Here is a 14,178-nt window from a genome sequence, read left to right as displayed (position 1 = left end):
ATGATGATAATATGCCTGTCTATGTCATAAGGCTAAATGAGGCATCTGGAACTTGGCAGATGATAATATATTCCAAATGTCAGTTTGAACCATTTTCCAGAGGAGCCATCATTAAGACAACTTAATTCAGTTGTCTTCAACAGTTCCATTCTTTATGAATAGTGGCAAGGAAACTAGCTAAAAGATTCACAAATCTGATATGTACACGGAATTTAGGTTTATCTGAATTCATCTGTGCTGATAGCTTTCTGCTTAATTCATTGTCTCAATTTCTGAATGGTGGAAGCCTCAAATGTAATAACTCTGGAAAAGGGAAACATAAGGAACTGACCATAAACCGATTCAGCTCATGCCTCTCCAGCTTGTTCTGTTTCATCCCCCACCAGGAGCCATCTGGATATTGCTTTGAAATGGATGGATTAAAGATGGACCTATCAGAGGGGATTAGAGTGATTAGAAAGACACTAATCCTGTCAAGAAGTAATGGTCAAGCATTACCAACCAGCAGTTGCTCCAGCATACAGGCTTGTTTTCATTCATTCACCTCTTGATTATATTTTCTTGCTATGTAAAAACCTCTCCCAAATAAATTGCTGCCTTCTTTGTTAAAGCAATGTTAGCAGTATTAGATGTAGCCTGATTGTGGGTTGGCAGAACCGAAAATACCAGCTCCTGTGTTACAACATCATTATCAGTTTAGTAATTGTCTCATAAATACAACTGGATGTTGCAACACTGAGTTGGTGTACTGATATTAAAGAAATGAATCCCTTTCTTATCCCAGCCTTTGTTTCAACAAACAAAAGATGCTTGAAACCTTGACTCTAAAAAGTAAAAAAAATAGAAACAAAATTAGGAAATGAATGAAACACTTTACGGCTGACTAGAGAATTCTACTCATTTTAGCTCTTGCTGCCACCAATCTTTAGATTCTATATTTTCCAAAATGAGAATTTGAGCATTTTTGCTTTGTTTTCCAAGCAAACTCATAGGAGGTCAAACTAACATAGTAGGCTGTGCTGAAATGAATGCAAAAAGATGCTTGAAAAAGCAATGAATCCTGACCAACAATGCAAGGAGTCATAGATACATGCCACTTTAATACCTGTACAAAGAGAACTATATGGGAAACTGTGCATGAATAAATTGGAATAATGGTCTATAATTGGAATGTGGAGCCCAGAATAATGGTTTCAAGGCTTCTGATCCTAATCAGAGAGGCCGCTCTAAACAGGCAGATGAAACTGTTTCTTAAGCACCAGGTTGAGTTGAGCCATGACAGATCTGTGATCAACCATATTTTAAGCCAGGGGTGTCCAAACCTGGCAACTTTAAGACTTGTGGACTTCAACTCCCAGAATTCCCCAGCCAGCAGAATTCTGGGAGTTGAAGTCCACAAGTCTTAAAGTTGCCAAGTTTGGACACCCCTGTTTTAAGCAGACAAAAAAATAAACAAGAAGCAAAACAAAAAAAAAACAACTTGTAGTGCAACAGGGAAAATCAGCTAAAGGAGTCCAACCATGAAAAAAGGGCAGTTCCATGATTTCATTCAGTTCTGGCTTTGGCTCTGTCTGACAAGATGATTATTTCAAGAGCCAAGACCTCTTTTTTTTCTGGCTCTGATCTTTTCTTGGCAAACCTGGAGTTTCTGGGTGGTCCCTTTTCTTACTTCTGGTACTTCAAAGCAGTTGCTTGGAAAAACAAAGCAAAAACCATGGTACCTTAAGCCTCTGTCAGCTAGTTTTCTGCTCAAGAGAAGGAAAAACAGGTGAACTCTTGTTCCACAGTGACCCTGATAGTCTTCTGAAAATTGGTCAAAACTGCGCTTTTCCAGAGGGCTTTTAATTTATTTTAATGTATTCATTTATTTATTTTGTCAAGCATGAATTAGATAACAGGTATATGTATAAACATGATTATGAATAAATGAAACGGATACGAATACAAGGGAATATTAGGACAGGGATGGCAGGCACACTGGCGCGCTTATGGACGCCGCTTAAAGACCTCTTAGGATTGGGGTGAGGTCAACAGTAGACAGTCTAAGGTTAAAGTTTTGGAGGTTTGGGGACGAAACCACAGTGTCAGGTAGAGCATTCCAAGCATTGACAATTCTGTTACTGAAGTTGTATCTTCTGCAATCAAGTTTGATAGTAGTTAGTTAAGCTTGATAGCAATTACCGTATTTTTCGCCCTATAAGACGCTCCGGAATATAAGACGCACCCAATTTTAAAGGAGGAAAATCTAGAAAAAAAAGATTTTTGGGCTCAATTGCCACTCAATTTTGGGCTCAATTGTGGTCATAAGTTTTCTTTCTTTGTTTGTTTCTTTCATCTCTCTCTCCCACTTTCTTTTTTTTTCTTTTCTTTTTTCATTCTTTCTACCTTTCTTTCTCTTTCTCTCTCTTTCTGTTTCTCTGTGTGTCTGTCTGTCTTGTCTGTCTCTCTCTCTGTGTGTAGCTCTTTGTCTTTCTCTCCCTCCCCCCTCTCTGTCTCTCTCTGTCATTCTTTCTGTGTGTCTGTCTGTCTCTGTATCTCTGTCTCTCTCTCTCCTCCCTCCTCCATCTGTCACTCTGTGTGTGTCTGTCTGTCTCTCACTCTCCCTCCCTCCCTCTCTCTCTCTCTCTGTGTTTCTCTCTCCTCCCTTCCTCTCTGTCTGTCACTCTGTGTGTACGTGTGTGTCTGTCTGTCTGTCACTCACTCAATCACTCACTCTCTGTGTGTGTGTGTGTCTCTCTCTGTGTGTGTGTGTCTCTGTCTGTCTGTCCCTCTCTCCATCCCAACTGGAGAACAACCTTTTCTGTCCCCTTACCAGCCCATCCGGGAAGATGAGGAACGCGAGGGGGATCCCTCCCCCCCCCGCAGATGGGCTCCGAGCCAGAGTGGGGTGGGGAATCCTCCCTTTCCCCCTCTTAGAGATCTTTTGGGAAGTGAAAGAGCTGAGAGGGGGAAAAGCCTCCCATTGAAAACAGCGCTGAGTGGGGTGGGGAATCCTTGCTTTCCTCCTCTCAGGGATCTTTTGGGAAGGAAAAAGTGAGGTGGGGAATCCTCCCATTGAAAACAGCACTGAGTGGGGTGGGGAATCCTTGCTTTCCTCCTCTCAGGGATCTTTTGGGAAGGAAAAAGTGAGGTGGGGAATCCTCCCATTCAGTGGCGTAGCGTGGGTTGTCAGCACCCGGGGCAAGTAATTTGCGCCCCCTAACCCGAGGACGGCCCGACTGCAGCTGCCCCTGGGTCGGCATCAGTCAAGTGAGGCTCTCCATGCTGGCCTCCTGCCTTCCTCCCGAGGAGGAGCTCGACAGGGCAGCGGGAAAAGGTTCGACTGAAGGGAAGCAGGTGCCGCGGGGGTGGGAGGCGCACCGGGGGCTTCGGGAAGGCGCCGGCTCCCCGGGGCGCTCCAGGCAGAGCGGGAGGACGCGGTGGCGTTGCAGCCGCGGGCAGACGGAGCGCAGCGCCGCTCTCCTTCGGCTCCCGCGGGGGGCGGCGCGGCGGGTCTTGGCGGCTCCGCTGGGAGGTAGGCGGTGCGCAGGAGGGGCCTGGGCGTGCCAGGGCCGGGAAGCTTAGTTCGCGGGCCAAGCCGGGCGTGGAAAGAGGCGGCCACAGTCCGGCAAAGGGCGGCGCAGGGCGAGTCAGGGCGCCCCCCCCAGATGTTGCGCCCGGTGCGGCCGGCACCCCCTGCACCCCCCACGCTACGCCACTGCTCCCATTGAAAACAGCACTGAGTGGGGTGGGGAATCCTTGCTTTCCTCCTCTCAGGGATCTTTTGGGAAGGAAAAAGTGGGGTGGGGAATCCTCCCTTTCCTCCTCTCAGGGATCTTTTGGGAAGTGAAAGAGCTGAGAGGGGGAAAAGCCTCCCATTGAAAACAGCGCTGAGTGGGGTGGGGAATCCTTGCTTTCCTCCTCTCAGGGATCTTTTGGGAAGGAAAAAGTGAGGTGGGGAATCCTCCCTTTCCTCCTCTCAGGGATCTTTTGGGAAGTGAAAGAGCTGAGAGGGGGAAAAGCCTCCCATTGAAAACAGCACTGAGTGGGGTGGGGAATCCTCCAGTTCCTCCTCTCAGCGATATTTTGCTAAGGGAGGCTTCTCAAAATGGGAGGCCCCCATCTCTTTGCACCCTTCAATCCGTCTCTCTCTCCCTCTGACGTCCCCCAATGGCTCAGCGTGAAAAACTGGGAAAGAGGAAAAGGAGGAGGAAGGAAAGGGGGGGAGAGAAACGGGGGTGGGGGTGGGGAGGGAGTAAGAGAGAGAATCTCTCCCTTAAAGATCGCCTGCTTAAAGATCCTGCTTAAAAAGAAGCCTCGCTGCCTTTTTCTCTCTGATAGCTGCCTGCTTAAAAAGAAGGACGAGGCTTCTTTTTAAGCAGGCGATCTTTAAGCAGGCGATCTTTAAGGGAGATATTCTCTCTCTTCCTCTCCCCCCCCCATTTCTCTCCCCCCTTTCCTTCCTCCTCCTTTTCCTCTTTCCCAGTTTTTCACGCTGAGCCATTGGGGGACTTCAGAGGGAGAGAGAGACGGATTGAAGGGTGCAAAGAGATGGGGGCCTCCCATTTTGAGAAGCCTCCCTTAGCAAAATATCGCTGAGAGGAGGAACTGGAGGATTCCCCACCCCACTCAGTGCTGTTTTCAATGGGAGGATTCCCCACCTCACTTTTTCCTTCCCAAAAGATCCCTGAGAGGAGGAAAGCAAGGATTCCCCACCCCACTCAGCGCTGTTTTCAATGGGAGGATTCCCATTGGGCTGCACAAGCGCTGCCTTCTTCTCTCTGATAGCTGCCTGCTTAAAAAGAAGGACTAGCCCCGATGCAAAAAAATGCCATGGACGTGCGAGTGAGTTACAGGGGCGGGGCTTCCAGGTTCATTGACCAACCAGCAGAAACCCACCACTGCCCAGGTGGCTACATTCGGCCTATAAGACGCAACCAGATTTTCACCCTCCTTTTTGGAGTAAAAAAGTGCGTCTTATAGGGCGAAAAATACGGTAGTTAAGAGAGCCATAAATAGCTAACTCTTAATTGGGATGCTGCTGGTTTAAATTAATTTTTTGATCATGTTTTTACTACCTTGTGTTGTTGCATTGTGGATGTTTTATTTCTGTACACCACTAAGATTCATAAGATTGTGCTTGTTTAAAAATCCAATGAATAGATAAACCAAATTCTTCATTTCACTCCAGCTTCACTATCTACTTTGGAAAGAATAGAAAATTTTAATTAAAAAAAAGCCAGATCACCTTAATGTAGCTGCCCTTAATGCGGTATTTGCTTGCACTGCTCGGGACTAATTTTCTTTATTCTGTTTTTACAGGCACTATCTCAACATGCAATCATGGTTGAAGAGACTGGGAAAAGCATCTCCTAACAATTGCTATGGTACAGGAGTGAAATTCAGCAAGTTCTAGAGAACCAGTTGCAGAAAATTGAGTAGTTCGGAGAACCGGCAAATACCACTTCTGGCTGGCCCCAGAGTGGGGTGAGGATGGAGATTTTGCAATATCTTTCCCCCAGGAATGGGGAGGGATTGGGATTTTGTAGTATCCTTCTCCTGGAATGGGGTGGGAATGGAGATTTTGCAGAACCCTGCCATGCCCACCAAACCAGTGGTGGGATTCAAATAATTTAACAACCGGTTCTCTGCCCTAATGACCAGATGGGTAGGCGGGGCTCAGTTGTCATTTGACTGGGTGGGTGTGACCAACTCAACGTCACCCAGGTTGATGGGCGCTTTGCCTTAGCTGTTACAATGTACCGTATTTTTCAGATTATAAGACGCACCCCTTTCCCTCAAAAAAGAGGCTGAAAATCTGGGTGCATCTTATACACAGAATATAGCATTTTTTTTGTGCCTCCTGAAACCCTGCCCCTTCACCAAAATGGCTGTGCATAGCTTTTAAGAGGCTTTCAGAGAGCCCCTGGGGGCTGGGGAGGGCGGAAATGAGCAAAAAAAGGGCAGTTTTGTGCTCAAATCCCCCCCAGCCCCCAGGAGCACTCTATAAGTTTCCTAATGCCCTTTTTTGACAAAAAATGGGCTCGTTTTCATGAAAAATGGGGCATTTTTGTTTTTTTGGGGGGGCACCCCTCAAGGAACACTCTACAAGCCTCCTAAGCCTCCTCCTATTCATGCCCTTTTTGGGGGGGGGAAAGGACCAACTTTTGCAAAAAATGCGCCATTTTTGGGAGGTTTGCAGAGTGCAAAACCTTTTTTTAAAATTTCCTCTTAAAACCTTGGTGCATCTTATACTCCAGTGCGTCTAATACTCCGAAAAATACAGTAATAAGGGTTAACCGGAGAGGCAGTTTCTGTAAGCAGGGCAATAAAGATTATGCTAGAAACAACACCAGAATTTTTCCTTCCTGCCTTCCTTACAGAATTAGCCCTGTAAATTGGAAAAAAACAAAATGAGATTTCTTCCAACAACCGGTTCTCTGAAGTGCTTAGAAAGTTAACAACCGGTTCTCCCGAATAGATGCAAACTGGCTGAATCCCACCATTGCACCAAACCACACCCACAGGTAGTAAAAAAAAAATAAAGGTATCATTATACCTTCAGAAAATTTATATTCCAAGTAGTTCAGGCTGTTGTAGGACTAAAGACTGACTTGAAAGCACAAAATAAATAAAGTTATGGTGAAAAGATGACTTAAACATTCCCTTTTTCCCAACAAACCACAGTTCCATAGAAAGCCTCTTATCAAATATATATATCTGAACTATTTTCTGAAATGCACAATAAACAAGTATTATATAATGTTTTGACTCATTTTTGGGGGGAAGGGGGTAGGACGTATTAGAGAACATAATACATTTTAGTTCATATTTATACAGAAATATTGAACATTCAAAAGGTTCATAAACTTTTAAGCATCATTGTATATAGTGGAAAACAAGCAACAAGCAAAAATTAAAATGCTACAACTATGGTACAAGTGAATTCATGTAGATATTTTAATATTGTTGTTAATTTTAAGTCTGATAATGCAAGAACATCTTTGCAATTGTGCAATTGTGAATAGTAGGCTAAGCTGTTTCTCACAATTGCAAAACTCCCATAGAATAAATGTTGGCTGATGATCTGCCATCAATGCCAATCTCAATGAAGAAAGGAAATTGTGAAATAATCTAAAGCTATTCCCAGAAATAAGAATTATAACAAAATTACACCAGAACACAAATAACATAACTATGCACCAAAATCACAATTTTTAAAAAATCATAGGATTCCATTGGAAAAAAAAAACTCAAGATCAGTGAGCCAAACCTTAAAAAGCCCTCCTTAATGGACCAAAAGATAACACTGATTCTGCATTAAGCTTTGGGGAAATGTATCCTGCCTATGGCAGTTTTTGAATATACGGTACTATACGAGAGTTTTGGGACTTGGCTAGCCTAAGTTCTAAAACTGTACATAACAGGTGGAATTGCAAGGAGCTATTAAAGACAGACTTAAAATGCTCTTTAAAGAATCTCAAGCATTTTTCCTGATGAGCTACAAATTGTGCCTGGAATATCTTTTGTTTTTGTTTTAAATTTAAACATTTAAAAACAGCATATATAATTACAAAAAGAAGAAATAAAATAAATAAAATGTAATATGTCAGTAAATAAACAATGAGTTTTCAATGGCCACAAAAGCTAAAGTTCAGTATTTAACTAATTTGACTGTATAGAGCTGAGTGTGTCTTATCAGAATACTAAAAAATGTCTGCATGATTCTGAACAAAATGTTAATATCATTGTTTAGCATTATTCCAAAGATAAATGCACATATTATAATCATATAATAAAAATAAAGTAAAATCAGAAAAAAACAATAAAAACATAATTAGAAAATATCTGATTTCAATTTCCCTTACTGATAATTGCAATCAGCATGCTTATATGCATTTAAAGTGATTTTTGATTACAGTCCTTACAACAGTTATTTTCTTGTAAAAATCCTATTCTACATTTCTACATTTGCCTTAGTGTATGATGTATCATACACTGGGGAACAATTTTTGCTTAGCCCTAATCCTCCCATAGTTACATTGTAATTGTATCTTTATCATTTTGTATCTACCAGTACTTTATAATGCAGTTTTACTGTTCTGTCTCTGTCATATTTTAATAGCAGTTTGTATATATGTCCTAACAGAAGGCAAGTATTTTTAATTATATTTCTTTCACATTTCTATTTTAAGAGGAAATAAACACTTTCAATAAGCAATAACATTTGAGAGGAATCCAAGATCATAAGAAACAGAAAGCCCTGAGTTCCTTATTTCAAACATCATTTATTAGCACTAAAATAATAAAACAGATAGCTGTATTAGCAGTTTTCTTCACTAATAAAAATAAGAAAAGCAGAGAGTGCTAAAACCAGTGCAATAGAACAATCTTCATCCCAATGTCTTTTTAAAAATTATGGCTTTTGCCATTTCCTGCATGTCTATCCCAGTAAAATCAAAAGTGATCTCTCTTCAAAGAGATTAATTCCAAAGGGAGATAAAGCCACTGAAACTCCTAGATGTGATCCTAGGGCATATGCCACCATAGGAAGAGTTCAGAGAAATGACTGTTTTTCACATAAGAGGCAAAAGACCACTGAAATGCATTTGGCAGGTAGAGAGAGCATAGAGCAGTGTTTTTTTCAAACTTGGCCACTTTAAATTGTATGGACTTCTAGAACTCCATAACCAGTATGCTGAAGTTGAAGTTCACACGTCCTAAAGTTGCCAAATTTGAAAAACACTGTCTTAGAGTATTCTAGAACTAGAGTACAGTTTTGGAAGCAAAATTAATTAATTATCTCTAATAATATGCTAGCTACTTTAAGATTGTCTGCTTCACTCAATATATATACTTCAATATATTCTCCTTGTATGTTTGTAGGTAAAATCAATTATAAAAGTTGGTTATTCAAGAAAGAAGAAGAGGAGGAGGAGACAAAAAAAGGAGAAGGAAGGGAAACGGGAGAAGGGGGGTAAGGAGAAGGGTAGGGGGGAAGGGGGGGAGGAGGAGCATAAAACTTCAGGAACTTGTCATCACTGGAACTGGGGAATGCAAATTCATATATGCTGAAATTCAGAACATGTTAGTACAGGAGCCAGGATTATATTTCCACACACATTTGTATGCAAGAGAAACAGTAACATTTCTCACTTAAACGTGGCTTGTGGCTACTATCACATATCCCTTGAAAAGCCTATCCAAAAGTAAGTCCCACCGAAATCAGGCAGACCTACTCTGAGAAAAGCGGGTATAAGACTAAAACCACAGAGGAATGTCAACAGAGATGTGCCAGTCCTTAAAAACTTTAGACTTGAGCAATAAAATAAAAAGCAATGGGTGGAAACTAATCAAGGAGAGAAGCAACTTAGAACTGAGGAGAAACTTCCTGACAGTTAGAACAATTGGTCAGTGGAACAGCTTGCCTCCAGAAGTTGTGAATGCCCCAACACTGGAAGTCTTTAAGAAGATGTTGGATAACCATTTGTCTGGAACGGTATAGGGTTTCCTGCCTAGGCAGGGGGTTGGACTAGAAGACCTCCAAGGTCCCTTCCAACTCTACTATTGTATTATTGTATTATTGTAAAACAGCCTAAATATATAAACCTATAAACCTATTTTTAAGCATACTGGTAGAAAAATCAATGACTTTTTTTAAAGTCATATGTAAACACAGTAGTCTCTCTTTTGTACAAATCCTTTAGAAAGGGAGATTAATTTTTATTTCATTAAAAAAAATAGCTACAACTTTAGGAGCCTGCTACTACAGGCAGAGTGAGTGTGAAACATGAGTTGGGAGACAGGGAATGATACCGTTTAGCATAGAAAGTTAAAGTCTAGTGGAGATTTTTATTTATTTATTTAGTCACTAATGTACAAGATAACAGGAATAAGAATAAACATGAATAAGAACACAGGGAATGGGTACAAATAAATGGAGACAGTAGGACAGGAACGTTAGGCATGCTGGTGCGTTTATGCACGCCTTACTAACCTCTTAGGAATGGGGTGAGGTCAATAGTAGACAGCTTAAGGTTAAAGTTATGGGGGTTTGAGGATGTAACAACAGAGTCAGGTAGTGCATTCCAGGCATTGACTACTTGAATCTAAATCACATGAATGAAGCAAGCATGCAGGCAGATAGGCAGGCAGGCAGATAGGCAGGCACATAGGCAGACAGTGTCTCTAAATTTAAAAAACACACACAAAGCCCAGGAGAGACATGCTGGAATATACATTCCAACCAATGCAGAAGGAGAATGAAAATAATAAAAATAATAATGGCTGATTTAATGAGGCTGCAGAGCAGCTACACCTTTTCCTGCTAATGGTGTTCCAGCAGTGATTTGCAGCTAAACATTGTGGCTGACAAAAGAAAAGAAAACAGATGTGATGTACACACTTCATGCAGAAGATCTCCTTATATATGAATGCATGCGTATGTGAATGAATATAGGAAATCTTCAACTTACAACCATAATTGAGACCAAAACTTCCATTGCTAATCAAAGCAGTTGTTAAGTGAGTTTTGCCCCATTTTACGACCCTTTTGCCATAGTTGTTGAACAAATGACTGCAGTTGTTAAGTCAATCATGCGGTTGTTAAGTGAATCTGGCTTCCCCCATTGATCCTGCTAATCGGAAGCTGACTGGGAAGGTTACAAATGATGATCACATGACCCTGGAACAGTGCAACTATCATAAATACAGTACATGCCCAGTGCCCAAATTTTGACCACACGATTGTGGAGATGCTGCAACAGTTGTAAGTGTGGAAAAATGGTCACTTTTTTCAGCACCATAACTTTGAACAGTCACTAAATTAATGGTTGTAAGTCCCCAAACTTTCCAACTCAGTGAACTGTTGGAGGTGGCAGAAGGGTGGGGTTGGGGAGAGGGGATGGTTTCAGGCATGCCTATATGCTGTTTTCATAAATGCAGTTTCACACACGCTCTCTCCCACCACTTCTGTGGCCCAGTTCTGAACAGGCTGTGGACCAGCCCTGGGCCACGATGAAGACTCCTCTGTGAACCTAACCAAAATTAATGCAGCGACCACATGTGGGTTCCTTTGTTTGTAAAGAAACAATAGGAAATTTGGCGTTTACAAAAAAAACCCAATTTGGTGGTGGTCAGAAGTGTTCATGACCAGAGGTTCTACTCATATAGCAATTAGCAACAGCACTTAGACTTACCGCTTTACAGTGCTTTACAGCCCTCTCTAATATATAGGACACAGCATTTTTAGATACATACAATTCTGAAGGACTTTGGAGAATACAAAATAAAGATTTAATATTGGCATTCTGTAATAATGCGAAAGAGTGTGAGAGAGATGTCCCTTGTTACCTCAGTCTGGGGATACTTTGACAATAATACCTTACACTTGCTTACAAAAAACGTTTGTATCCCTGTCGGCATGGGATTCCACAAAATAAGGACGTCTATTAAGATAACCTTTCCTCTTGTCCAAGCTCCATGAGTCTCAAGGAAGGGATAGTCTCAGCAGGCTCTTTCTAAGCAACTTTAGTAGGTCGACAGATTCAATTTGGGCAAGGCATTGTCTGATACAGTTCAGTGTTGTGCAATGTAGACTTTGGCCCTATGTGGATCTGTTCATGACTGGGGCATGAGTGATTGTAAACCTGCTAGAAATCAGCCGGCTACTTCTATGACAACATATTTTAAGCATAATTGTGGCACTAATAAGAAACATACATTCAATTTAATAATGGCTGGGACACAATTGCAAATATTGTACATTCAAAATAATCACTATATAGGGGAGTCTTCTAAAGCAGCCGCTCCTTTTGAGACAGACAGACAGACAGACAGACATTTTATATTTTGCCTAAACAGTCAGAGGTCATACTTTACTAGTACATTTACCATACTTATTTTTAATCCTAGAAAAATATCAAAAATTTGGAAATTATTTTTTAAAAATATCCTAAAATCCTCACCCAAGGCCTTCCTACATTTTAACTTCTTTCTATCCCTCACTGTCCTGTTCTGCTTTTCTCACCAACATGAAGTCTCAAAGATGATCCAGTGTTAATGTTGGCAGGCTCCAGTTGTGGTAGGTTGTTTTCTGATTTACTATACAGCAAGTTAACTAAACCATAACTCAAATTAAACCTTTACTGTTGTAATGTGTTGTAGCAAGTGATGAACTAGGATGATTTGGTTATCAGATTTGCACACTGTTTAAGTAAACGAAGAATACTCAATTCCAAAATTATTTTACATTTAAATCAATTCACCTTGATTCTAATATCACCTTTCTCTGTACCATCTCCTTCCCATTGTTAGGTTCCTCCAAATATATATTATATGGATTAAACAAGAAACCTAGTCACTGTTTCTGCCAAAATAATATTCATACAATGTTATTTGGAATGAATTATCTAAAAAAGAAAACTATACAAAAAACAGTTAAACTGATATAGGCTAACCTACCTTGAAACCACCAGAGGCAGAATCAACATTTTCAACATTCTCATCAATAATTCACCAGGAAATTGAAAATAACTAATTTCCTAAGGAAATAAGGAAATGGATGAATTGATTTTTTAAAACAGCATTTATCTCAAAATAGTACTAAGATGCTTTGATATCTACATTATTATTTTCTTCTTCATTACAACAGCATAAGAAACAACAGATGGAATGTTGAGAAAATGTGCATATATTGAGGTTATGAATTGGCCTGCTTTGAAATGGTGATTTTAATACTCCTTGGATTCTCAAATGAATGACATATTTAATATAAAAATGATGAATCTAGAAAGAATTTAGTTTAGCTATTGTTGGAGGGGGGAGTACTAAATCCACTGACCACCAGACTTATCTGTGTTTATTTCAGTTAAAACAAACTAAAGCAACATAATTCATATGAGGACATCAGAAACTTGAAGTACTCATAGTTCTGCTTATCAAAAACTCATCAGGGATGAATGAAGCAGGTGTGAAGTTCATAGTTTGGATGATATAAAAGAGTCTCTCTTATGCTCCTAGTTTTTCTTGATGGTGAGACATGCCTCAGAAGTTGGTGAATAACATAAATTAAGAACATTCATAAGAGAGGCCATGCTCATTCAGATATCTTGACCACAGACCTTTTAAAGTTTTCTAGGTCAAAACCTGCTATATTCAAGAAACCTCATCTTGTGCCTAGCTTTTCATAGCTTTTCATAGTATTAACTTCCCAAGTTATGTTTCCATTTCACTTATCAGCTTGAATGGAACTATATCAGAACTATATCATCTAAATAGATGGCAAACCAGAAGACACTCTATGCTGTCATATTGCCTGCTTTCCTGATGTGTACTTATAGATTTTGCCATGCTAAACAATTCCTTTACAAAGTGAATGGATCCATGATGGATAATTGTGACTCTATTTTACTCACAATAGGAGAGACAAATTCCTATTTCTAATATTCAGCCAACATCTTTGGGACAAATATTTTGAGTTGTACCTTTTTGTCTTTGATGTTTTAAAAACAGAAAATTCCTCTTATTTCTAAAAATGGGTAATAAACCATTTCTAGCTAGCTTACCCAGCATGAAGTGTAAACTATGAAAATGGGTAAGGTGGGAGGAAGCACAAATGGATGAATCCCTCATGTTGTTCTAAAGCATACTTTCTAAAATACATTCATTGCCAACAAGAAAATAATGATAATAGGAAGCTTTCCCTATAAATCTATTAAGATCAACAATACTATTTTAAAGTAAATGGCTTGTGGAATGTAAGTATGTTATATATTACCGGTAGAAAAGAACATACATTAACTTCACTGGGAATAGTATATTCAGACATACCAGGCATTCACAACAATGCAAGGTGTTTTTTAAAAGGTTCCTGTTATTTGAACATCTTCAGTATTTAACATTTTATAGATTTCATTTTGCAGTGACTCAACTTTTAAACCATTAATATATATATATCTAGAGACAGCTTTCATTTTCAGAACAAGATGCCTTGTTCTGCAAAATATCAATTCAGCAAAATGTTCCTCATGATAGTCCCTATTTTAATTTATGACTCCTTTGTTCCTCAATGATGCTACACTTGCTCAGATCACTAACCTGGGGAGAAAGGCGCCTTGTCCTCAGAAAGAATCCAAGAAGACATCCCACTATGACAGATAACACTGAGAGAATAAGTAAACCATTCCTTTTGCAAACATC

The 14,178-nt window shown here is 40.2% G+C and overlaps 1 protein-coding gene across 1 annotated transcript in view; it reads right to left on the bottom strand.

Annotated features, from left to right (window-relative positions):
- The window catches only part of SLC1A7 (solute carrier family 1 member 7), a 55,149-nt gene extending 42,659 nt beyond the window's left edge, over positions 1 to 12,490 (bottom strand). The window contains exons 1-2 of the mRNA XM_081949610.1: positions 12,442 to 12,490; positions 332 to 431 (exon numbers count right to left, since the gene is read on the bottom strand). The gene's annotated coding sequence lies outside the window, so the exon portion shown is untranslated. The remainder of the gene's footprint in view (positions 1 to 331; positions 432 to 12,441) is intronic.
- Between the last annotated feature and the right edge of the window lie 1,688 nt (positions 12,491 to 14,178).

The sequence above is a fragment of the Natrix helvetica genome (genome assembly GCF_964273705.1).
Source record: "Natrix helvetica genome assembly, chromosome: 3".
Taxonomy (NCBI): Eukaryota; Metazoa; Chordata; class Lepidosauria; order Squamata; family Natricidae; genus Natrix; species Natrix helvetica.
Note: the sequence above shows the minus strand (reverse complement) of the source record. Positions and strands in the feature narration are given on the sequence as shown.